We start from the raw sequence: 26,494 nt of genomic DNA, 5'->3' as shown, positions 1-26,494 counted from the left end.
TCCACCTCCAACTGGTAATATCCACTTTTTAAATCTAGGACCGTAAACCACTTCGAACCTGACAGCAATGTAAAGGTTTCCTCGATCCTGGGAAGAGGATATGCATCTCCCTTTGTCAACTTATTTAGTTTGCGATAATCAACCACCATTCTCAAGTCACCGTTTTTCTTCCTCACCAGTACTACTGGTGAAGCGTAGGGACTATTTGATTCTTCTATAATCTCACTAGCAAGCAGATCTAACAAGTGTTTCCTTAAGTCCTCAAAGTCAGCTGGAGAGACACGACGAGTACGCTCTTTGAACGGAACATGCTCAATTAGCTCTATCCTATGTGCCACGCCTGACACTCGTCCCACATCTAGATCATGCTTGGCAAATGCACTTGATGCCTCACGGTTTATTCTTCCCACTATGCGAGCTTTGAGCTCCTCAGAAATGGGGGAACCATCAAAATCGAGAACCACAGGATCGTCTGCCTTTACCATAAGACTTGCCATCAGAGAAGTGGTAGTTTGAGAAGTACTAGCATTATCAAATATAGGCAGAGACTTCATCCATTCCACCACTGAACACTCAGCGAGAACGCCTTTTGGCTGCAAGGTCACACTGTGGTCTGAAACATTTCGAATGACCACTTTGACTTTATTTCGAGCTCTAGCCTCAGCTTGTATCAACTTACATTCCACGACTAAACCACCTGGAAGATGATGCATCACTGGTTCATCAATGATCATTGTCTTGCTCTGGCCGAAATCTTTAGCTCGATACACCCCGGTCACTTCACACTTTTCACCTTTACTGATCGTTACAGATCTCTTACCCGACAGTCTAACTGGGGTGAGGCACTGTGCCCCTTTACAAGGTGTCGAAGTAGCTTCACAAGTACTATAAGCAGCCATCCAGTCGCTGCTAATGGGCATTTGCGGTAGGTAATTCTTTTCCTGCACCGTGTTACAATCTTGTACAAGATGACGGAGAACATTTGTACCCACTAACAAGGGCGACCGAGCACTGTAGGTTTGATCAGGACAGACCAGCGCTAGTACGGCAACCACTGCATCTGTTCCACAAGCAGACTTCGGAAACTGGACATCGATTTCAATGTATCCTAGATAAGGGACTAATTGCCCTGCAGCCCCCTCAACCCGGAGTAGTTCTACCATGGGGGTAATACCCCTATGCTGTAAACACTGCTTGTAGAAAGATTCAGCTACACAAGTCACCTGTGACCCAGTGTCAATTAGACAACAACATTCAATTCCATCCACCCAAGCCTGACTTTCCCAAGGTTCTCCAACTAATCCCCTAGGAACCTGGTTTGTCTTTTCTATGGAACCTTTTACAACTCTAGCCTCTGTTTGTTCCACAACAGAGGCTACTCCATGTTTAAATGAGCAGCGGGTGTCGTCACTTTGTTTGGAAGACTCCTTTGCTCATGTCTCTGCACCAGCCTTTTCTGCACCAAGGCTGCATTCACTGGATTAGTGCACTGTTGCAAATAATGAGAATCCTCACCACAGCGATAACAAAATCCACTCATGGGCAGTGACTTAGCTTGAGTTTGAGGCACAGGGCGTGAGGACTTCCCTTCTTTGCTCCCTTTCTTGTTTGGCACTTTTGACTGGTGTTGATCATATGGCAGTTTCTTCACTGAAACTGGCTTTGGTGCTTTTGCTTTAGCTACCTCAGCTTCAAGCTCTCTAATGCGTTCTGTCAAGGCCAGATTTACTTGTGCTTCCCCAGAGTGTGCTACAAATCCCTGGTCGGCAGTAACATGCACTTGGCTCTGCGCTCTAACAGGAGGCATGCATAAATGGACATTCATACGTTTCTCTTTAAGCTGCTTCTCATGCTCGAAAGACCTCAGTTTGAAAAGCAAGCTGGAATAGCTCAAATCGGGATGTAAAGAATCTGATAGCAAATCTTTAAGACGCAACTGCGTTATCAGGACATCATCCCAGCACCCTCTGATGAACTGCTTGAGAAGCAAAGTGTCAGAATGTTTGCCAACCACTCCCTTCTTTTCAACCACCTCCTGCATCAAGGAATGAAGACGCCTCAAATAATCAGAGGGCTTTTCACCTCGGTTTTGGTGCGTCTCGATAAACTGAATGTACAGATCATCTCCCCCTGTGACACTACCATAAGCTTTATCTAGCTCCCGTGCGTACGTTTCTGGTGGCGCATTTGTACCTACTCCTAGAGCAACATTAAGAGCAGGGGGAAGGAGACTATCCAAAATGTGCCTTCTCTTATGCCTCTCCATCAGAGAAGTGTCGGAAAGTAGCTGCCTAGCGTACAATTGCCACGTGGCGAAATCAACTTCCCCACTAGGCTTGGGGCAATGTCCAGAAAACATTCTTAATTTAGGGGGTAAGGGAACATGTCCCTGGTAATCAGAGTCATGTTTCACCACATGTTCCACCACTACCCGCTGTACGTCCTGTGGTATAGTAAAAGTGATAGGAGTTTCGTGTGTTGCGTTTCTACCCACAGGAGGTGAATCGGTTCGAATTGCAAAAGACACTTTTGATGCCGAATTGGCGGCTACAGTAGGCGTTGCTGCTGGCATTGCATTACCAAACTTTCTTGGAGCAGGGGTTGAAGTGGAGGGGCCCCTATCAACACCATCAGCTATGTGTGCAAGCTTAGTCACAACCTGCTGGCTTAGTTCATTTACATCTACGCAGTGAAGTTGTGCCAAACTCTCTATTTGCACCAATAGCTGATCAGCCATATCATCCAAGGTTTGACCCGAGTATTTACTCTGTATTGGTGTTGGGGAACTAGGGTGAGGTTGCATATCGTCGAGCTGCCTACCCTCTAGTGGCACAACACCCCATACATTTTGGCCATCTGCATTCAAATACTCTTCTTCAGCTATTAACGGGGTAGTAACCTCCTGAAATTCGCAAAGAAGCTCTCCTGTGAATTTGTCACCTAACCACTCAACTTTCTTCACCTCATCAAGATGATCAAAACATCGCCTCACGTCCATAAGAGTAGTTTTTGGATCTACTTTTGTAAGTATTACAGACCGTTCAGGATCAAAATTATGCTGCTTGCAAAATTCCATTGTGAGAAAAGAAAAAAAATTATTCTGAAAATTAGGACTAAAACCCGATTTTGTCAAACAAGCGCAGCCCCACGTTGGGCGCCAAATTTTTCTCTCTCTATTCTTGGATGTAACCCATTAGTGGGATTTAACACCGCAAAAAGAAAAGGAGGAAAAATATCTACTTGGGTCTGAGCTCACCAAATACCTATAATTCACAGTTTATAATGGTATCTGGAGTCCCGGGTTCGGGGTCTCACACCTTGCAATAAAAAAAATTAAATGTGTGTCTGCACTTGTTTAAATTAATGTCTGTATTGCTAACTAGAAAAGTAAATAAATGAAAATGATATTAAATAAACCAATGAATAAACTTCAATATAAAATAGAATGAATTAATAAATGATAATGAAATGAATTAACAGATAGGTCAATCAGATCACTGAACAGTAACTGTTTACTCGAATGTCATTGCGCACGAATCACTTTTCACACATCACATCACATTAGAATCCCATTTGACAAATCACCATTTCGAAAAAAAAAAAAAAAAAAAAAAAAAAAACAATGACCATCAAAGGACACTAAAATATATATAAAAGAAAAATAAAACAAAAAATAAAGAAAAATCAGTTCGTGTTCACAGCAGTATAAGTGCCATGCAAATGACTAAGTTCAGTTTCATTGGAATGTGACTCAGTTCAATTTGTTCGTAATGTGACTCGGTTCAATTTGTTCGAAATGTGACTCAGTTCATTGAGAAGATGGAAATGACTCAGTTCGCGTGAAAGTGGAAATGACTCAGTTCGCGTGAAAGTGGAAATGACTCAGTTCGCGTGAAAGTGAAAATGACTCAGTTGGGTTTGTTTGTTTGCGTAAATGCCTACTAAACTCCGTGCAGTGATGAAAGCCGAACGTGAAGAGTTTCTTGAGTGAAGAGTCCCTTGAGTGAAGAGTCCCTGATGACGCAATTCCTCCAGTGGAAATCCAGCGCGTTCTCCCTCACGGCGCAACTCAAACACGATTCCAGAGCGTTGAAACAATCCCAACTAATACAATGAAACAGTTCAGACATCGATTTAGAACAATATTAATGACGATGGATTTGATTAACGAGAGCTCACACATGTGGCTCACGTCTCTCTCTTCAATGAGCTGGCGCGCATGTGACGTCAGCACCCATCGCAAAAAATGCATTTAACATTCAATAACTTTAACTTACATTATTCCCATTACATAAATGTGCAACCAGTTTTTAACAAGTATACTACTGCAGCATAAGTGCTTTACATGTTTTCTATTGCACACTATATACTCAATCACAAACACCATTAACCATCCACATTTTCTTATATGAACAAACACAAACTTGAACATTATACATGAAAATATGACCCAATTGTGACTTACCTAATACAATGAAACAGTTCAGACATCGATTTAGAACAATATTAATGACGATGGATTTGATTAACGAGAGCTCACACATGTGGCTCACGTCTCTCTCTTCAATGAGCTGGCGCGCATGTGACATCAGCACCCATCGACGCAATGAATTATTTTCACCACTCCGCGAAAACAAAATAGTAATTAAAATAAAAATAATACTAAAACATATGTCTGAACAATTCATGCATTAGGCAAGGAAAAAGAAAAAAATATATATATGTATATAAACAAAACAAAACAAAAAAAATACATGAAAATACATAGCAACACAGCCTCAATTAATTGGGTGGGTTACAGATGGATCTACTTTTAACCATTTCCTCGTTGCAGATTTCTTACTGGCAGCCATTAGTATCGCCAGCAATTTTTTATTGTTGATATTCCATGTTTCGAATCCTAGATTCCCCAAATATACAGTTTCACATTTGAATGCAATGTTTACATTAAATACATTGTTTTTGTGTTTGTGGATCTCTTGGGACTATATGGTTTTTAAATAAAATGTTATTGTTACAGATCATCATCATTTCCATCACTCTCCTCCGTTCCCATCTGCACGTCATTCCTAATTACACACACCTGCACATCCCCATCATCACCATCGCCTCTATAAAGACTCACTCTTCACTTCTGTTTATGGCCCAGTCTCACTTGTTTGAATGAAGAGGACTATACTTACCTTCTGTGCAACGACCTGACTTCTCCAGCGATCTCTCTCCACTCTCCACTCCAGCGTCATTCTCAAGCGTCCCGTCTCCAGTCTCCTGCGTGTGATTCTCCCAGTGTCTTCTCCATGTCTCCAAAGTCTCCAGCAATCCTGTATTCCATCTTTCACTCCTTCATCGATCCATCAACATTCCTGTAAGAATATACAATCCATTCACTTCCAGCGTTTACTACTCACCTACTTCCAGTTTACCTGCTCAGGTGTTGTCCAAATAAACATCCAGTTTGCTTAAATAGCCCCTATCATAGCATTTGTATCATAGCAATGTTCCTATTTTTGTTTTGGGAGTTCCCAAAAACAGTTTAATGTGCATGATAAAAAACACTTTATTTGTCTTATAATAGACGAATCCGGCGAAACTACCGGAAGTAAGCGGGCGCCATTATTGAGCTGTTGCTGGGTAGCGTTGTGCCATTGCCTTCTATTGTTTTTAGTTGCAACTTGTGTCCACTGGAATAAACAGCTCGCGATTTACGACTGTCACTAACGTTACAACGTTAGCCCTTGTATAATGTCGAGTGGGTAAACAGTTTCCGTTATAAATTGTTTCAATGGTGGCAGTAAAATTTCAATTTTGAAGAGAAAACATTGTGAATACCCCGGGTCGACTGCCCCTGTCTGGAGCCGTACGGTTTACAAAGATTTCCTGGGCGAGTACAAGACGCGGACATTCGCGTATAATAACAATTATTTAATGACATAAGTAAAAAAATATAATAAATGTGTGATATAGTGATCAGCAAAATCTCCTCTCTTGTTATTTTTTCTATTCAATTTACATGCTATGGTCATTAAATGGCTTTCCTGAGCTGAATGTAACGTTATGTGACATAATTGTTCTCCTGCTGTTATATTGACCTCTTTCCATGGTTTAAAAACAGTAGTTGGTCGATATTATGTATACTTTCTAGCTGTAACGTTACCTTACCCATGCCCGTTGCAATGTAAAAATGAGATAAATAATGGACACAAATGAAAAACATGAAATTGTTAATTTGATTTCATTTATTTATTTATTTATTGTTGCCAAATGGACAGATCTTTTTTTAGTTTCCTCGGTAGCAAACGTTAGCCTAGCTTGCTTGCCAAGCTATTTTCATAAATAATCTGTAAGATCGTTTGTACCTTCATCTGTGACTGGAGGCCAATGTCTAACATCATCAACCCATCAAGTCTGCCTGGCTGTAGCTGTCATCAAGGGTGCGTTATCACCTTATCTCCGAGGGTTGTTTACATACCGGTGCATGTCTATGCCGGTGTAACAGCTCAGTAATGGCGTCGCCACAAGATGGCAGCCTACACAAGAACGCTCGTCGGATTCGTCTATACGCATTTATTTTTACCTGATTTGCTCAACGACTCCCAAATGATTCGTTCGACGATTCATTTTTCCAAACACCTCCTTTGAGTGATGCGAATCAGCGGTGATTGGTCACATGACCCAGTCAGTTGTTATTGGTAAACCGTAGGAAGAGATTGTTGGAAACGGAACACCCATAACCATTCATGGATTATAGCTTGTCAAGTGTTGTATAGTGTATCAACATGACATCATGACTTTTGCGTAAACATACAAACATACACTTTCGAGTCAGGTGGCGTGTTATCTCTACCCATTTTGAGTTATCCGCGTGTATCCGCGTGTATGCGTATATGTCTACGCCATTAACGTCCGCGTCATTCCGCGTGTCTGTACACGCAGTCAAATCTCCAGTCATAAATGCCATTAACCCCAGTGACGGTTAAGTTTAGGGATGGGGTTGAGGTAAGTCATATCTTTTTTTTACCTAGGATGGTAAGGGAACAGTCATAAATGCCATTAACCCCAGTGACGGTTAGGTTTAGGGACGGGGTTGAGGTAAGTCATACATTTATATAACGTTAGACCTGTGAATGGATTCTTGATATCTTTGAAACTGTTGCCGTGGCAACGCTTCAAACCTTGAAATTATTTTAGGATGGACTTTTGAGACTCTTAGCATGCTTGAAATTGCATGAAACTCAACAGACACATCACATTTATTAGCCAGTAGACATGTGCAAAGTTTCAGAAACGGGCATGGTGCAAGGACTAAATAGCGCCACCTTTTGACAAAAGTGGGGTTGTTAGTTTTATCTACAGTTACAAAAATCGGTATATACATTGTACTCCTCAAGCCGGACAACTTTTTAATACATAGTCATTAGCTCGGACCAAGAGGAAGTCAGATATTTTGGTTTGAATATGGTGAGGCTCTCTCTGAGCCTACGTCCCTGTATGGCAAGCCCTTTTAACATTTAAAAGCTAAGTTTGCCTATCCGGAATTAACATTGTAGATATCAACAACGTCTTTCTGTCTAGTCGTAATTACATTTGGGATAGTTTGTATTATCATTTAAGATATCTGTAACATAATTGTGACTAGTCGAAATGTCAGAGTATGGCAAGCCATTTTAACATTTAATCATGAAAAGGCCAAAGCCTTCGGCACCGCCACCCCGGTGCCTTTAGGTAACTAAAGGAACCGGGGTTGCGGTGACACCGGCTTGGGCCCGCCATCTCTGCTCGCAGCTATATTTTATATTTATAATTAGTTAGTAACAAGTTACGTTGAGCTAATTTCCTTACAAAGGCTATGTAAACTTTTGAACTGGATTTGTGGAAATTCAGCAATTATTTTGTCATCATAGATTCTAATCTATTATGTGAGAAAGGTTATTCAGCGCTGTACTACATAGAAAATGTTCCATGCAAATGGGTTTTTAATTGCATGTTTGATTTAACATTGTTGTTAAGGTTTAGGACAGGGTTTAGTGTAGGTGGTAACACCACCACTCATCAGATATTTCTATTAGGACCATGCACCCATTTCTAATGGCGTGGCGAAATTAATGCATGTAGGTCTTTTACTTGGGCTTCTGTGATGTTCACATAATTTACTGGTAGTTTCAATTTGGCTTTAGCTCTGTATTTAATCTGACTCCAATGTCAAATAAATGTTAAATTTAGAGTTTTGTTATACATTTTGGATATTTGATTATAATTTCAATTATTCATTCATTAGGGACCCAATGTTGCATAGTCTCACTCATCTGGGTCTCAAACTCGCCAGTTCTGATGTTAGTCAGATTAACATTGTCAGATTGATGTTAGTCGTACTGTCTAGGCAACTGCTACATGCTTGCTCTTACAAAAAGTGTAGTTCTCTTAGTCCCGTTACTGCAACTTGCTAAGTCAATGATAGAGAGATATCAAAAGGTCCCACATGATGTTAAGTCACCTTCACCTTCAAGGTGGTGTCCTATGCTCTTTCTTTGATATCTTCTCTCCAGATTAGGGACTTTGATTGTTTTCTTTAGTACTTATTTGACATTTGACATGTGTCACTTTTTTGGGGGGATTGTGACAGCCCTAAATATAAAGTATATTGATGCAATATGATGTGATTTATTTATCAAAATATGAATGTATTGCCATAGCCAAATGGAGAATAAAATTAACATTGTTAATTTACTTAGTTACTTCCTGTTTTTTACATAACAGGAATCAAGTTCCTGTGAGAATAAATGGAATTTATTACTCTCATAAAAAAAAACATTTCCACAGCTGAATTGAACTACTGAGGAACCATAAGGAAGTTCGAAGGAGGGGGCTGGGAGAGTGTCATGACACGGGTCAGGAAAGTCCCTAGGCTCCTGAGTGTAATTTCTGAACTGCATTACCCCAACCGTTCAGCGAGATTCAGCCCTGACCCCCCCCCCCCCCCCCCATTATTCACTGCCTGTCTCCAAAAACAGGAGCACAAATAGTAAACCACACTTAGAAACCACTCAGGAATGGCTTCCGTGGCCTTGACAGTGAGAGCGAGTATGGGGCGGCCTCCTTCAGAGATTGCAATTGGTTGGTCGGATGTCGTGAGGGTATCGCACAGTTGAAGCAGAGCTATAAGGAACCGATTGTCCTAATCTCAGCCCAGTAACCAGCAACGGATGTTCACATCAGACAGCGGATAGAAAAAAAGAAAAAGAAAAGAAGCAAACATCAGAATGCAGAAACACATTAAAGGAGAATTCTGGCGCAAAATTAACCTATAGTTAACCGTTCTCTGAGATTTGTTTTCATGATAATCAAATGAAAAGAGTTTTATCTCTAAAACCTGTTTAGCGTATAATGCTAGTACTGGGGGCATTTACTAAGTAAAAAGAAATCGCTAGTTAATACCACTAACAAGGCTCAAAATAGCCCCACACTAACACAGTAACATCTACATGCAAAACGAAGCATTGAAAACTTTGTAAGTGTAGAGACCGTTTAATAAGATGATATTTTATAAAGACAGTGCGCTTCGTGTATACACAGCAGGAGCCATCTTTGGAAAACATCTCGATAAGTCGAACCACGAACGACGTGCCAAGTGAGCTGAACTGTATGAAGTTCAGCGAACTTCTGAACTGAATGAACAGCGTTCGTGGTTCGACTTGTCGAGACTGTTTTATTTCCTGCCTGTATGTACACAAAGTGGTATCTTCTTATTAAACGGTCTGTACACTTACACAGTTCTCAATGCTTTGTTTTGCATCTATGGGCCCTCATTAAGTTTCTGTGTTAGTGTGGGGCTATTTTGAGCCTTGTTAGTGGTATTAACTAGCGATTTCTTTTTAATTATTCTATGCCCCATATACTAGCGATATACGCTAAACAGTTTTAGAGATAAAACTCTTTACATTCAATTATCATTAAAGCAAATCTCAGAGAATGGTCGACAAGGTACCAATGTTTTAATAGACCAAAAGTTAATTTTGCGTTGGAGTTCTCCATTGAAGAACAACATACTTCACAGGACGTGACACAATGGACACACAAATGGCCCCATTATGGTTTTATTGTGGGACCACTGTGAGTGAAGTTTTGGCCTGATTTTTTTTTTTCATTTCTTCAACCGACTGCCTTAAATTGGCCAACTGCCATTTTAAGTTTATAAACTACTAACTGCTGGAAAGTTCTACATCTACTTTTACGCTTAAAGGAGAACTCCGGTCAATTTTAACATTGAGCTATTTTTTTTTGTACATTTGGAGTGCTGTCAGTACAGACAAAAACGACAAAAATTGGTGTTGCCTACACCGTCCCTGCTGAAAAATCCAGCTAAAACCAGCCAAGGCTGGTTGGCTGGTTTTGGCTGGTCTCCCAGCCTGGTTAGTTGGTTTATCAGGCTGGTTTTAGAGGGGTTTTGAACACTTTTTCAGCTGGTCAGGCTGGTCTTAGCTGGTCAAGTTGGTAGCCAGGCTGGGAGACCAGCTTAACCAGCTAAGTCAGGCTGGGAGACCAGCTTGACCAGCTAAGCCAGGCTGGGTGACCAACTAAAACCAGCTACTTCCAGCTTAAACCAGCTAAGACCAGCCAACCAGCCTAGGCTGGTTTTAGCTGGATTTTTCAGCAGGGGTGTTATCGTCTTTTTAAAATTCGCACCCTGTTGACATCAATGAGACATGTTCCAAACCTGCTTTTAGCCTCTTAACATCCTTGATTTGTCATTACGAGTGCACAGCCACACGTGACCACGGTCAATATATGACTGCAGTAGATGTGAAAGATATTAATAAAAATTATGTTAAATCAACAAGCTCACACACCCGTATTTAGTTCCTGTTTTCGGTCAAAGTCCACAGTAGTTGATTGTCGAGTTTGCGCGCACGATCATTGGTATCTAAGGAATAACACGCGAACTCGACAATCGACAACTGTGGACTTTGACCGAAAACAGAAAGTAAATATGGGTATGTGAGCTGGCTGATTTAAAAGCAGGTTTAGAACTTGCCCCACTGAATTAAACAGGGTGCGAAGTTTAAAAAGAGGATAACACTGTGAAGGCAACACCGATTTTTGTCATTTTTGTCTGTACTGACAGCACTTCAAATGTACAAAGAAATGAGCTCAATGTTAAAATTGACCGGAGTTCTCCTTTAACATCAGTTTTTTTTCTTTTGCTGCTTTAACTGTTATTTTTTGTTTTGTTTTGCAAACCACATTTGTTGTGACCCAAAAAAATATATCAATGACTGCTGATAGTTATGTATTGATGGTGACATGATCGTCATATAATCTCTTGATTCATTGATCTCATCTTGTGTTTCCCTTGTCTAAAGTGTTATTAACACACTGATATTTTAGTTCGGTATTTCACGCTTAAAGTCCTAACCATAGCAAAAGTTCCAGGAGCAATTAGTTAATGAAGGATTTTCTAAAACACACACAAAAAAATACAAACACTAAAAAATACAGAACTACAGCGTCATTCAGGCAGACACAGATATTAAAAATTAATCTTGACAATGGTGGAAATACAAAAGACCATTCAGGTGCATTTGTCACCGGGGTGACAAAAAGGCAGGCGGAACCTTTTATCATGGACGGGTTTCTGAGGGGAGGGATTTCCGGTGTGGGACCCGGAAGACTCTAGTTCCGGAAAACTCCGAGCGGAGACGGAGAATTATTAGTTAATTCAAAACAGGTGCGGGACAAGACTATCGCGATCGCGATTGGGACACGTTGTCAGTTGGGAAGGATAAAAGGATATTTCATCTTCAACACAACAGAGGGGAGAGCAGAGGAGGACTGACAGCAGGAAGAGGAGGAAAGGATGGACAACACAGGATGAAAGGAGGAAAGGAGGAGGGAGAGGAAGGAGAGGGAGGAGAGGAAGGAGAAGGAGAAGGAGAAGAGGAGAACCGTGGTGGATAAGAGATAAGTGCTGTTGATGTTTGGACTGTGATATGAGAAATCTGTTTGGAGGATGTGATGAGACTTCATGAGGTGTAAATCTGTCTTTTTGGAGGAAGTTTGAATTTCCCACGCTTTATTGGAAGAAGTCCAAGAGATTGTAGTGCTGTGCAGTGGACCAGATCCCCTGTCTACGCCCTAGTTTGTGAGTGACAAGACTTTGCAGTGTTGTTCGTTAAATCACGTGTGCCGATTTGTGTGAATTACAGTTAAACACGAGTGGAAGTGTAATGCAGTGACATCGGGGAAACGGTTCTGGCTGTGGATATATCGCCCGCATCTCATTGGATGGAGGAAGTCATCTAGTGGTGAAATTCTTCTTTTCTCCTCTTTAATCTCTACGTAGGATTGTGAAGTTCAGTTTGCTGTTGAATTGCCAGCTTGACACTCTGCCTGCATGAGTCAGCTTTGCTGTTGAATCCTTACCCCTCCATGTTCTGCTGGATCCTGTAAGTAGAACCAGTTACACTGTTGAAATCTCCCATGTACTCTCTGTCTGCCAGAGCCCTGTGAAGAGAGCCAGCTTTGCTGTTGAATCCTTACTCCTCCATGTGCTGCTTGATCCTATGAGTAGAACCAGCTACACTGTTGAACCCGCACCGTCAATCTCTGTCTGCCTGAGCCCCGTGAAGAGAGCCAGCTTTGCTGTTGAACCCTTACTCCTCCCTGTTCATCTGGATCCTGTGAGTAGAACCAGTTACACTGTTGAATTCTCACCTGTACTCTCTGTCTGCCTGAGCCCCGTGAAGAGAGCCAGCTTTGCTGGTGAATCCTTATTCCTCCATGTTCTGCTGGATCCTGTGAGTAGAACCAGTGACACTGTTGAATTCTCACCTGTATTCTCTGTCTGCCTGAGCCCCGTGAAGAGAGCCAGCTTCGCTGTTGAATCCTTACTCCTCCCTGTTCAGCTAGATCCTGAGACTAGAACCAGTTATGCTGTTGAATCCTCACCTGTCTTCTGTCGGCCTGGGTCCTGAGAAGAGGGCCAGCTTTGCTGTGGAACCTGAGAGAACCAGTTATGCTGTTGAATCCTCACTTGTCTTCTGTCGGCCTGGGTCCTGAGAAGAGGGCCAGCTTTGCTGTGGAACTTGAGAGAACCAGTTATGCTGTTGAATCCTCACCTGTCTTCTGTCGGCCTGGGTCCTGAGAAGAGGGCCAGCTTTGCTGTGGAACCTGAGAGAACCAGTTATGCTGTTGAATCCTCACCTGTCTTCTGTCGGCCTGGGTCCTGAGAAGAGGGCCAGCTTTGCTGTGGAACTTGAGAGAACCAGTTATGCTGTTGAATCCTCACCTGTCTTCTGTCGGCCTGGGTCCTGAGAAGAGGGCCAGCTTTGCTGTGGAACCTGAGAGAACCAGTTATGCTGTTGAATCCTCACTTGTCTTCTGTCGGCCTGGGTCCTGAGAAGAGGGCCAGCTTTGCTGTGGAACCTGAGAGAACCAGTTATGCTGTTGAATCCTCACCTGTCTTCTGTCGGCCTGGGTCCTGAGAAGAGGGCCAGCTTTGCTGTGGAACCTGAGAGAACCAGTTATGCTGTTGAATCCTCACCTGTCTTCTGTCGGCCTGGGTCCTGAGAAGAGGGCCAGCTTTGCTGTGGAACCTGAGAGGACCAGTTATGCTGTTGAATCCTCACCTGTCTTCTGTCGGCCTGGGTCCTGAGAGGAGGGCCAGCTTTGCTGTGAAACTGAGAGAACCAGTTATGCTGTTGAATCCTCACCTGTCTTCTGTCGGCCTGGGTCCTGAGAAGAGGGCCAGCTTGGCTGTGGATTCCGTACTCTTCTCCGTCCATCCGAATCCTGTGAAAAGAGAAACTGTTCTGCTGTGAATTCGAGAGAACCAGTCCAGCTGTGAACCCTCACCTGCTCTGCCTACCTGAGTTTTGAGAAGAGCCAGCTATACGGCTGAAACTTCACCTTCCTTCAGCTGGCTGGAGGCCGTTTTAACTTAATTTATTCAATAAAGACTCTGTGATTTTCTCTAACTGACTTGGCCTCTGTGTCCTCTGTGGTGTTGGCTCCTCGCGGTGGCACGTGTGTCGGAGGGGGTTGGGACGGCCGGTCATCCGGCGTCCGGCCTTGGTGACAAAAGTGGCGTAGTCGGCAGGGTTTGCCACCGCGAGTTGAAGCAGCCACAGGTTCACGGGGGCCGATGAAGAGGGGAGACCACCCCAGCGATACGGCGAGTGGGCTGAAGTTCCCGGTCCTAGGGACTAGTCCCAAATGGCAGGGGGGGATGTCACCGGGGTGACAAAAAGGCAGGCGGAACCTTTTATCATGGACGGGTTTCTGAGGGGAGGGATTTCCGGTGTGGGACCCGGAAGACTCTAGTTCCGGAAAACTCCGAGCGGAGACGGAGAATTATTAGTTAATTCAAAACAGGTGCGGGACAAGACTATCGCGATCGCGATTGGGACACGTTGTCAGTTGGGAAGGATAAAAGGATATTTCATCTTCAACACAACAGAGGGGAGAGCAGAGGAGGACTGACAGCAGGAAGAGGAGGAAAGGATGGACAACACAGGATGAAAGGAGGAAAGGAGGAGGGAGAGGAAGGAGAGGAAGGAGAAGGAGAAGGAGAAGAGGAGAACCGTGGTGGATAAGAGATAAGTGCTGTTGATGTTTGGACTGTGATATGAGAAATCTGTTTGGAGGATGTGATGAGACTTCATGAGGTGTAAATCTGTCTTTTTGGAGGAAGTTTGAATTTCCCACGCTTTATTGGAAGAAGTCCAAGAGATTGTAGTGCTGTGCAGTGGACCAGATCCCCTGTCTACGCCCTAGTTTGTGAGTGACAAGACTTTGCAGTGTTGTTCGTTAAATCACGTGTGCCGATTTGTGTGAATTACAGTTAAACACGAGTGGAAGTGTAATGCAGTGACATCGGGGAAACGGTTCTGGCTGTGGATATATCGCCCGCATCTCATTGGATGGAGGAAGTCATCTAGTGGTGAAATTCTTCTTTTCTCCTCTTTAATCTCTACGTAAGATTGTGAAGTTCAGTTTGCTGTTGAATTGCCAGCTTGACACTCTGCCTGCATGAGTCAGCTTTGCTGTTGAATCCTTACCCCTCCATGTTCTGCTGGATCCTGTAAGTAGAACCAGTTACACTGTTGAAATCTCCCATGTACTCTCTGTCTGCCAGAGCCCTGTGAAGAGAGCCAGCTTTGCTGTTGAATCCTTACTCCTCCATGTGCTGCTTGATCCTATGAGTAGAACCAGCTACACTGTTAAACCCGCACCGTCAATCTCTGTCTGCCTGAGCCCCGTGAAGAGGGCCAGCTTTGCTGTTGAACCCTTACTCCTCCCTGTTCATCTGGATCCTGTGAGTAGAACCAGTTACACTGTTGAATTCTCACATGTACTCTCTGTCTGCCTGAGCCCCGTGAAGAGAGCCAGCTTTGCTGGTGAATCCTTATTCCTCCATGTTCTGCTGGATCCTGTGAGTAGAACCAGTGACACTGTTGAATTCTCACCTGTATTCTCTGTCTGCCTGAGCCCCGTGAAGAGAGCCAGCTTCGCTGTTGAATCCTTACTCCTCCCTGTTCAGCTAGATCCTGAGACTAGAACCAGTTATGCTGTTGAATCCTCACCTGTCTTCTGTCGGCCTGGGTCCTGAGAAGAGGGCCAGCTTTGCTGTGGAACCTGAGAGAACCAGTTATGCTGTTGAATCCTCACTTGTCTTCTGTCGGCCTGGGTCCTGAGAAGAGGGCCAGCTTTGCTGTGGAACTTGAGAGAACCAGTTATGCTGTTGAATCCTCACCTGTCTTCTGTCGGCCTGGGTCCTGAGAAGAGGGCCAGCTTTGCTGTGGAACCTGAGAGAACCAGTTATGCTGTTGAATCCTCACCTGTCTTCTGTCGGCCTGGGTCCTGAGAAGAGGGCCAGCTTTGCTGTGGAACTTGAGAGAACCAGTTATGCTGTTGAATCCTCACTTGTCTTCTGTCGGCCTGGGTCCTGAGAAGAGGGCCAGCTTTGCTGGGGAACCTGAGAGAACCAGTTATGCTGTTGAATCCTCACCTGTCTTCTGTCGGCCTGGGTCCTGAGAAGAGGGCCAGCTTTGCTGTGGAACCTGAGAGAACCAGTTATGCTGTTGAATCCTCACCTGTCTTCTGTCGGCCTGGGTCCTGAGAAGAGGGCCAGCTTTGCTGTGGAACCTGAGAGGACCAGTTATGCTGTTGAATCCTCACCTGTCTTCTGTCGGCCTGGGTCCTGAGAGGAGGGCCAGCTTTGCTGTGAAACTGAGAGAACCAGTTATGCTGTTGAATCCTCACCTGTCTTCTGTCGGCCTGGGTCCTGAGAAGAGGGCCAGCTTGGCTGTGGATTCCGTACTCTTCTCCGTCCATCCGAATCTTGTGAAAAGAGAAACTGTTCTGCTGTGAATTCGAGAGAACCAGTCCAGCTGTGAACCCTCACCTGCTCTGCCTACCTGAGTTTTGAGAAGAGCCAGCTATACGGCTGAAACTTCACCTTCCTTCAGCTGGCTGGAGGCCGTTTTAACTTAATTTATTCAATAAAGACTCTGTGATTTTCTCTAACTGACTTGGCCTCTGTGTCCTCTGTGGTGTTGGCTCCTCGCGGTGGCACGTGTGTCGGAGGGGGTTGGGACGGCCGGTCATCCGGCGTCCGGCCTCCCCGGTGACAAAAGTGGCGTAGTCGGCAGGATTTGCCACCGCGAGTTGAAGCAGCCACAGGTTCACGGGGGCCGATGAAGAGGGGAGACCACCCCAGCGATACGGCGAGTGGGCTGAAGTTCCCGGTCCTAGGGACTAGTCCCGAATGGCAGGGGGGGATGTCACCGGGGTGACAAAAAGGCAGGCGGAACCTTTTATCATGGACGGGTTTCTGAGGGGAGGGATTTCCGGTGTGGGACCCGGAAGACTCTAGTTCCGGAAAACTCCGAGCGGAGACGGAGAATTATTAGTTAATTCAAAACAGGTGCGGGACAAGACTATCGCGATCGCGATTGGGACACGTTGTCAGTTGGGAAGGATAAAAGGATATTTCATCTTCAACACAACAGAGGGGAGAGCAGAGGAGGACTGACAGCAGGAAGAGGAGGAAAGGATGGACAACACAGGATGAAAGGAGGAAAGGAGGAGGGAGAGGAAGGAGAGGGAGGAGAGGAAGGAGAAGGAGAAGAGGAGAACCGTGGTGGATAAGAGATAAGTGCTGTTGATGTTTGGACTGTGATATGAGAAATCTGTTTGGAGGATGTGATGAGACTTCATGAGGTGTAAATCTGTCTTTTTGGAGGAAGTTTGAATTTCCCACGCTTTATTGGAAGAAGTCCAAGAGATTGTAGTGCTGTGCAGTGGACCAGATCCCCTGTCTACGCCCTAGTTTGTGAGTGACAAGACTTTGCAGTGTTGTTCGTTAAATCATGTGTGCCGATTTGTGTGAATTACAGTTAAACACGAGTGGAAGTGTAATGCAGTGACATCGGGGAAACGGTTCTGGCTGTGGATATATCGCCCGCATCTCATTGGATGGAGGAAGTCATCTAGTGGTGAAATTCTTCTTTTCTCCTCTTTAATCTCTACGTAGGATTGTGAAGTTCAGTTTGCTGTTGAATTGCCAGCTTGACACTCTGCCTGCATGAGTCAGCTTTGCTGTTGAATCCTTACCCCTCCATGTTCTGCTGGATCCTGTAAGTAGAACCAGTTACACTGTTGAAATCTCCCATGTACTCTCTGTCCGCCAGAGCCCTGTGAAGAGAGCCAGCTTTGCTGTTGAATCCTTACTCCTCCATGTGCTGCTTGATCCTATGAGTAGAACCAGCTACACTGTTGAACCCGCACCGTCAATCTCTGTCTGCCTGAGCCCCGTGAAGAGAGCCAGCTTTGCTGTTGAACCCTTACTCCTCCCTGTTCATCTGGATCCTGTGAGTAGAACCAGTTACACTGTTGAATTCTCACCTGTACTCTCTGTCTGCCTGAGCCCCGTGAAGAGAGCCAGCTTTGCTGGTGAATCCTTATTCCTCCATGTTCTGCTGGATCCTGTGAGTAGAACCAGTGACACTGTTGAATTCTCACCTGTATTCTCTGTCTGCCTGAGCCCCGTGAAGAGAGCCAGCTTCGCTGTTGAATCCTTACTCCTCCCTGTTCAGCTAGATCCTGAGACTAGAACCAGTTATGCTGTTGAATCCTCACCTGTCTTCTGTCGGCCTGGGTCCTGAGAAGAGGGCCAGCTTTGCTGTGGAACCTGAGAGAACCAGTTATGCTGTTGAATCCTCACTTGTCTTCTGTCGGCCTGGGTCCTGAGAAGAGGGCCAGCTTTGCTGTGGAACTTGAGAGAACCAGTTATGCTGTTGAATCCTCACCTGTCTTCTGTCGGCCTGGGTCCTGAGAAGAGGGCCAGCTTTGCTGTGGAACCTGAGAGAACCAGTTATGCTGTTGAATCCTCACCTGTCTTCTGTCGGCCTGGGTCCTGAGAAGAGGGCCAGCTTTGCTGTGGAACTTGAGAGAACCAGTTATGCTGTTGAATCCTCACCTGTCTTCTGTCGGCCTGGGTCCTGAGAAGAGGGCCAGCTTTGCTGTGGAACCTGAGAGAACCAGTTATGCTGTTGAATCCTCACTTGTCTTCTGTCGGCCTGGGTCCTGAGAAGAGGGCCAGCTTTGCTGTGGAACCTGAGAGAACCAGTTATGCTGTTGAATCCTCACCTGTCTTCTGTCGGCCTGGGTCCTGAGAAGAGGGCCAGCTTTGCTGTGGAACCTGAGAGAACCAGTTATGCTGTTGAATCCTCACCTGTCTTCTGTCGGCCTGGGTCCTGAGAAGAGGGCCAGCTTTGCTGTGGAACCTGAGAGGACCAGTTATGCTGTTGAATCCTCACCTGTCTTCTGTCGGCCTGGGTCCTGAGAGGAGGGCCAGCTTTGCTGTGAAACTGAGAGAACCAGTTATGCTGTTGAATCCTCACCTGTCTTCTGTCGGCCTGGGTCCTGAGAAGAGGGCCAGCTTGGCTGTGGATTCCGTACTCTTCTCCGTCCATCCGAATCCTGTGAAAAGAGAAACTGTTCTGCTGTGAATTCGAGAGAACCAGTCCAGCTGTGAACCCTCACCTGCTCTGCCTACCTGAGTTTTGAGAAGAGCCAGCTATACGGCTGAAACTTCACCTTCCTTCAGCTGGCTGGAGGCCGTTTTAACTTAATTTATTCAATAAAGACTCTGTGATTTTCTCTAACTGACTTGGCCTCTGTGTCCTCTGTGGTGTTGGCTCCTCGCGGTGGCACGTGTGTCGGAGGGGGTTGGGACGGCCGGTCATCCGGCGTCCGGCCTCCCCGGTGACACATTCAGTGCATGCTGGAAGTTTTGTGCTAGATGAAATTATAATGTTTTCCAAAAGATTGTGTCTACAGGGGTTTAGTTCAAAAAGTTTCTTATAAGTGGTTTTAATCCTAAATTTATCAACATATCTAATAAATTTAAGCATGCTTAAATTTTCTCTGCCAACATATTATGTAATTTTAATCGGAAACTCTAAGGTTGTTTATATGTAATACACTTAGATGATATAGTGATGAACAAGAAGTGGCTAATACCAAGTTATCATGGATATCGGATTGTTGTTATGTTAGTGTTAACCCATTTATGAAGTTTTCCTGGGGTGTTATGAATCATTCCACAGCAGTGTGCTGGCCCAGCGGAGTGCAGTGGACCACAGTTTCAGGACAGCTGAGGAAATGACTAACAGTCTTAAATTAGAGCTGTGCTTTCACGTCTGGCTCCACTTACTGTAGCTACTCCACACAGTCTCATTTTCTGTCCTTGAGTCAGCATGTGTTTGTGTTTGTATATCATTTGTGCTATGTTTTGCACTGGAATAGATCTCTGATATGCAGTTGTGTCTGAGAAAGTATTGTAAGTTTCTTGACCAACAATAAATAAACATTTCTCAACATGTGTCCACATCTCGTTACAAGTGAAATATGTATTTTTGTTTGCCTGACCCTGTGCTTCCTCGTTCATATTCACATAACTATGTGTTTCTGCACCCTTGTTGAAGGAAGTGCCCTTACACTCATAGGCTCTGTGAACCCACACATCTCTATGTAGACCCCAAAAGCGGCCTTCACTGTCCTTTAGTAACATGGCTGGCTTGAATCTCATAAGGGATGCCTCACTGTAGCAATTAAAGTCTTCAGATTGTATTACAATGTTTTTTATGCTTATATATATTAATATATTAGTTTAGGTCCATTATGCCATCATATTAATGTTTTAGAGCCCCCACCCAATCCTAAATTGAATGCTCTTCAACAATATAAAACCTACAATAGGCATACACACACACACACACACACACACACACACACATATATATATATATATATATATATATATATATTACAGTAACAATATTTTTTTTACATTATTATATGGATATTTATGAGCAAGTAACCATTTTTTTAACAGTGTAAAAAATGTGTCATGTAGCCTCTTTTTTGCATCACAGTAATGAGAACGGGGAAAGGAAAATGTACCTAATTGTCATGAAAATGTTACTATGCAATAAATGACTGTTACAACAAATGAATGAATCCACAAAAAGATCATTCCAGAACATGTTCTAAGACACCCACTCATAAGTTCACTTACGCATACATACGACACAAAATGTTTGTGCGGACAGTTCAAAGGACAGCCTGGGAATAGAAAGGAATGTGCCGTCCAGTGAGTGGGGGATTGAGTAGTAGCCCAAGAAAGGAGGAGAAAAGGACAGGAAATGGATGGAAAAATAATGAGCTTACAAAATAAATAAAAGCTGTCTCAGCAGTTAAAACACAAACTGAAACTTATCAGTGCAGTTTTTCAGACACAGCGAGACTAATAGAAACAGAAGAAATGTCTCTAAGTAGGGAACGAGACAATGCTGCTGGACCCTCCAGGTGTGATGATTGCCTGAAGCCTGTATAGAATCATATATTATCACCCACTGAACAGCTCAAAAACATGTCCTTGGATCACAACTTTTACAACAAAATTAACAACTTTATTCGACTTTCTTCCTTTTCTTCCTTCTGGGCCTGAGACAAGAGTTCAAGAGATTTCCAATGACGCATGCGCGAGCACTACGTTCTTCTTCTACTACTTCTTGTTCAGTTCTCGCACATGCGTCGTGGAAATATCTTGAACTCTCGTATCAGGCCCAGAAGCAAAGGAATAGTCGATTAAAGTCGTTTTTTGGGGGGGTTTTTCCGCACAAAAAGTATTCTCATCACTTGATAAATATAGTTGAGTTTTAATCCCTTATAGTTTTTAGTTTAAAGGGGACATATCATGCAAAATCCACTTTTTTAGCCCTTAAATGCATTTGGTTTTATATGTGGAGTGTTTATAAGTACAGAAAAGATTAAATTATTCTCTTCAGGTGCTTCGTTTATATCTTTATATTCTGTTTTGGTCATTTTTCAACCTGTTCAGATTTTTCTGTTCTCTATGACGTTTTTTGAGCAAGTGCGTCACCGTATTTGCACCGGAACTGATAAGGACATTGACTACCGGTCCAACACTTCGAGCAATCCGCCATTATTATTTCTCGCTCCGATTTTGTAGTCCGAGCTCAGTGATGCAGAAGTTACGAGAGGGCAAGTCAAAATGTTCGGTTGTTGGATGTACGTTAGTGACCTGAAGCACTTCAAGGATTCCCACTTCAACAACCTCCACCAGTATAAAGAAGGGTTTGCCGATTGACTTTGTCTGAATGAGGGGTAAATTCCTTCTACTGTATCTTTGGAGACGACGAACAGAGCATTTCGATAAGCTGTAAATATCGTTAATAAAAATAAAGTACTTTCTTAAAACACATGGTGGTCATGGTTTAGCAGTACCTTTGTCTTTCTTTGTTTTTGTTGTGAAGTAACGTTACACGTTTGCAGTATTATTGTTCTTGAGTTTCATCAATGGTCATTTAGCTGCGTTGTTTTCTGATGCTTTTCTAAACGTATCATATTGTCAATACAGATTTTTTTGTGGTAAGATTAGACCGTAGTCATTTATCTTGTCAGTGTGCTTGTTTTAACAAGAAAAATAGTCGACTTTCACTAATAACACAAAACAGTTAACTCACATACCAATATATCCATATGAAAAGTTGTTCTGCAGGTTCGTCGTCGTCTTTATCAACTCGCTCGCTCTGGCTCCAATATGTAAGGCTTGATGGACAAGTCTTCTGTTGTTGACATTTTATTAACGTGTGAATAAAAATGTTCTTTGAAGGTATCGTATATAATCGTATATCTCTAATCAAACTACAATAATGGCCGAACGTGGGGAGTTAAACTGGCCGTGAACTCATCGACCTGGAGAGCGGGCGGGGTGTGACTCATCTCCTTTTTATTTAAAGGGGAAGCATTGAAACCGGTCGCTCAAAGACGCACATCAGAAAAGGGGTAGAAAAGGGGCCTGTGGAGCTATAATAATGAGGAATTCAGACCCAATCATTGCAGTTATGTTTTATATAGACCACAACGGTATGATTTATATGTAAAAATGAATGATTTAAAAGCATGATATGTACCCTTTAAATATAGTTTTAATCCCTTAGACCACATACACCTCTCAAATTTACTAAAAAAATATCTTAATTTGCGTTCCAAAGATGAACGAAGGTCTTACGGGGTTGGTACAGCATGGGGGTGAGTAATTAATGACATAATTTTCATTTTTGGGTGAACTATCCCTTTAAGGCTGATACGACACCATATTTATACAAAGATTTTGTGGTTCAGATAAGGTCCAGTTCTGGTTTATTTCTTCGCTCTTGGCTGACATGTGGCATTGCTATGGCCTGCTTGCGAGATCTGGGCCACCCAAAGCCGTCATTCTAAGTGTGGTGAGGTGGCAAGGTAGTATAGAGTTAGAATCTTACCTAGAAGGTGAGGCATTTTTTTATGATTGTTTTATTGAGGACAGGGGTTTTTGGAATTTATTTGATCAGTGTTCTTACAATGAGTTTTTATTTCAGGTATGGCCTCATATTGCTAGCTGCTGTTTCAGGTGGCTGATTGATATACTTGTTAAGCTTGTGTGTATGAAAATTAATAGAATCTGAAAGAATTCAGTTTACTGATATTCTAGTCTATATCTCCTCCCTGAACTTCCAGTTACCTTGTATCTTGGTCTCTTATTGGATGTAGGTCATTGCCAATGTAATTGTCAGAACACATTTCACACAGCAGGATTTTGAGACAGACAGGTCCAGATATGCCAAATGTCTCATGGGCATTGGCGACACATCGTCGATTCTCTCAGATCTTTGATACATACTGTGTGATTGTCAAGCACCGCTTTGACTTCGATTTCGGGCATTTGTCGGCGATTTAACAAAATCTGTCTGCGAGTAAAATTCCGGGCGAAAATCGTGCAGTGTGAACTCAGCATTAATCAACTAAGTGTAAAAGGGGTCATGAACTGGCTTTTTAAATTGTATTATATTGTTTTCTGAGGTAAACTTATGACGTTTGCTTGGTTTTTGTATTCAAAAACATCAAAATGAATAACTAATAAGCTATTTTCTACCCTAGCTTTGAGCCTAGCTCAGAAATGCACGGATTTTATGGGCGTTTCGCACTGAAGACTAGGAAGTAAACGCCCACTGCTGTGAGTGTATAACAGTTTTGCATATTATAATGAGTTTTTCAACTTACCTCGTCGGTGTACGTGGGGAAAAATGTTCTGAAAACATCCAATGTTGTTAAATGGCAACCGGAATGATTCGCCCATGCATGTTCGACCCAGAGTCCGTGTGTTGCACAATTCCTGTCAGATCCAATATAGACGGCACAGCACCGTTCTTTACTTATAATCGGTCTGCAAATCCAGTCTTGTTTACAGAACAATCCTCAGTGAAATGAAGCGAACAGACGGTTTACCCTCATCAGCTGGAGTGGAATGTCACTGGTCCAGAAGCACTTCCCGTTTCAGTTTTTTAACACTACATAAAAGCTGGGATAAAATACAACCAACAGAACATATAAAACTGAATCAAAAAGTTAAACAAACATCTTTTACATGTTTTCTTGTGAAAATAAAGAAAACAGTTACAAACTGAAACAGGAAGTGTTTCTGGACCAGTGTTGTTTACATCTTGCAAAATGGTCTATCTAGAGGAAGCATATGCAGCGTCTTCTTCCACAACCAGGCACTGCACAATATTCTGTATTGCTCGGTAGCTTGATCCGGTTTGTCATCCCGAGGTAGGCCTATGTTATTTTAGCCGGTTGTTTTAAACTGGTTGTGTTATAGTAGGAGTTGATCTTCTTCTGCGGGGGTGGGGTTTTATCCTCCTTTACGTCATAGTTCCCCACTTTTAAAAACGAGTCGTTTGCTGAGGCTGGTGTCAATAAAAGCTTTTATTGGACTAACAAGGACGTTTTCAGTTCTGAAACTTACAGGATATTCTTATAATATGATGACCTCTTAGATGTCAAAAGCTCAAGGAAAAATTGATTTCTCAGTTCATCTACCCTTGAAGCGAATATGTGACAGTAAGTTAATCTTGCTTTCTGGAATATAAAATGATTACCTTATTCATATGCAAAAATATATTAGAATAAATTCCATAATATAAACATAGTGTATGCAATAAAAATTACACTGTCATGTGTTTTTTGATATGTAGCGAGTGGGGTGTGTTCCATGAGAATTGCTTGATTGAATCAGGTGGGGGTTGAATCAGGTGGGGGTTGTTTGGCGCTACACCTTTAAATCCAGCAAGCTGGCGTTTTTCTGATTTTGTGCTGTCTGGTCATACAGGTTAGTGTTTTAGGCTACTTTAGCCTCTTGCCCCGCTCTGATTGTTCAGCTTAACTTTTTACATCTTAAGTAATTCCCAGCCCATTGGTGCACAGGTTACAAATTAGGCATAGTTGTGATGCCGACCTGTATACTGTATAATTATGTAACATTGTAATTGTTCTTTGCAGGAGGAGCGACATATGCTGTCCTGGCCACTGTTTTTCCTGTGCTCTTGTTTTTAGGATTCAGCTCCGTGTGTGTGTGTGTGTGTGTGTGTGTACGTGTACGTGGGGAAGAACCGTCTATTGGGTTGCCTATGAGCCTCCCCCTGGTGTGTTGATGTATGTTGTGTGTTATGTAATGTGTGTATTTTAGGCCATTGGGTTGGTGCAATATCCTGGGTAGGGGGGGAGAACAATTTTGTTGTGTGGCCACTGGTTTGTCTAGTGTGAATTATTTTCTTTTTGGTTATATTTGTGCATGTGATTTTGTGACGTGCCTTATCAATTTTGAGTTTGTTGTATTTTGTTTTTGAGTTATTTGAACACTTTGATTTTGGATTTTGTTGTCCCTGACTCTGTTGCCCAGAGGCCTAATGTCCTTTGAATACTGTTTCATGTTGTGAGTCCATTGAGCCAAAGAAAAGGGGAAATTAATAAATTTTCTATTTTTATAATACTCCAGTCTCTCTCTCTCTCTCTCTCTTTGTATTTCCCTTTATTGGGATAGCCTGCTGGTAAACATTTGAAATTCTTACGGTCGCTTAGCCATGATTATTTAGTTACAATAGACCCCCCTGAGGTTACAGATATTATACTGTGGTAACTTGCATATCAATACTTTTTATTCATTCACTCATCTGTCATGAGGGCTTAGAGTTTTAGGGGATTTTAGTACATCTCCTCAGTCATCCATGTAAACAGATGCTCTAGAGAATATAAACACACATACACACACTCTCTCTCTCTCTCTCTCTCTCTCTCTCTCTCTCTCTCTCTCTCTCTCTCTCTCTCTCTCTCTCTCTCTCTCTCTCTCTGCAAGCAGTTCAGCTGAAAAACAGACTTTGTTTTCAGGCAGGTGTGTTCAGTAGCTTTTTCCACCACATTATCATCACATTATAATTTCCATAATTATTTCCATGATTTCAAAACATAATCTTTTTTCAACATGCAGGGTAAACCTTTGGCTAGGTAGGTTTAGGGGTGGGGTGGGGTGGGTTTGGGTTGCGTGTTCAAACGTGTCTAAACAGCGGAATAAAAAGGAATATAAATAAAGTTATATTGGCTGATTAAATTAAGAATCACACTCATAATGTCATAATGGTAAAATTATAAATCAATATATAATTTCATCATGACGATAACTCATGCCCAACACGTTTATGTAATGTTTTGCTAGAACAGGTGGCAACTTATTGGTCATGTTACACTTGCCTTCCAATGCTAAAGCCAAACATTGCAGTACTTTGTCATGGCGCCAAGTACACCGACCTTGGCTAAGAGCCACCTTACATCCTGTCAAAATGTACCTTAATGTGGTGGGTGATGAACACAAAGGACAAGAGGGATCCTCTCCTACCCAGAGGTTTAAGTTCTGTGGTGATGGGAGAACATCATATGTTGACCTGATAAGGAAACGTCTCGGTTACGTATGTAACCCTCGTTCCCTGAGTAGGGAACGGAGACGTTACGTCAGAAGTGACGGAGATTGGGGGTTTCGCATAGAAAGCCAATCCTCTTCGAGTATTTAAAAACGAGCCAATGGCATGCAATGCCT

General features: G+C 43.1%; 1 long non-coding RNA gene across 1 annotated transcript in view; it reads right to left on the bottom strand.

Moving 5' to 3' along the window:
- LOC148973299 (uncharacterized) overlaps positions 1 to 23,976 on the bottom strand; it is a 65,050-nt gene extending 41,074 nt beyond the window's left edge. Inside the window, exons 1-2 of the long non-coding RNA XR_016146807.1 lie at positions 23,629 to 23,976; positions 5,184 to 5,363 (exon numbers count right to left, since the gene is read on the bottom strand). This is a non-coding gene — a long non-coding RNA (uncharacterized LOC148973299). The remainder of the gene's footprint in view (positions 1 to 5,183; positions 5,364 to 23,628) is intronic.
- Between the last annotated feature and the right edge of the window lie 2,518 nt (positions 23,977 to 26,494).

This window comes from Pimephales promelas, chromosome 16 (assembly GCF_988280905.1).
Source record: "Pimephales promelas chromosome 16, fPimPro1.hap1.1, whole genome shotgun sequence".
NCBI classification, from domain to species: Eukaryota; Metazoa; Chordata; class Actinopteri; order Cypriniformes; family Leuciscidae; genus Pimephales; species Pimephales promelas.
Note: the sequence above shows the minus strand (reverse complement) of the source record. Positions and strands in the feature narration are given on the sequence as shown.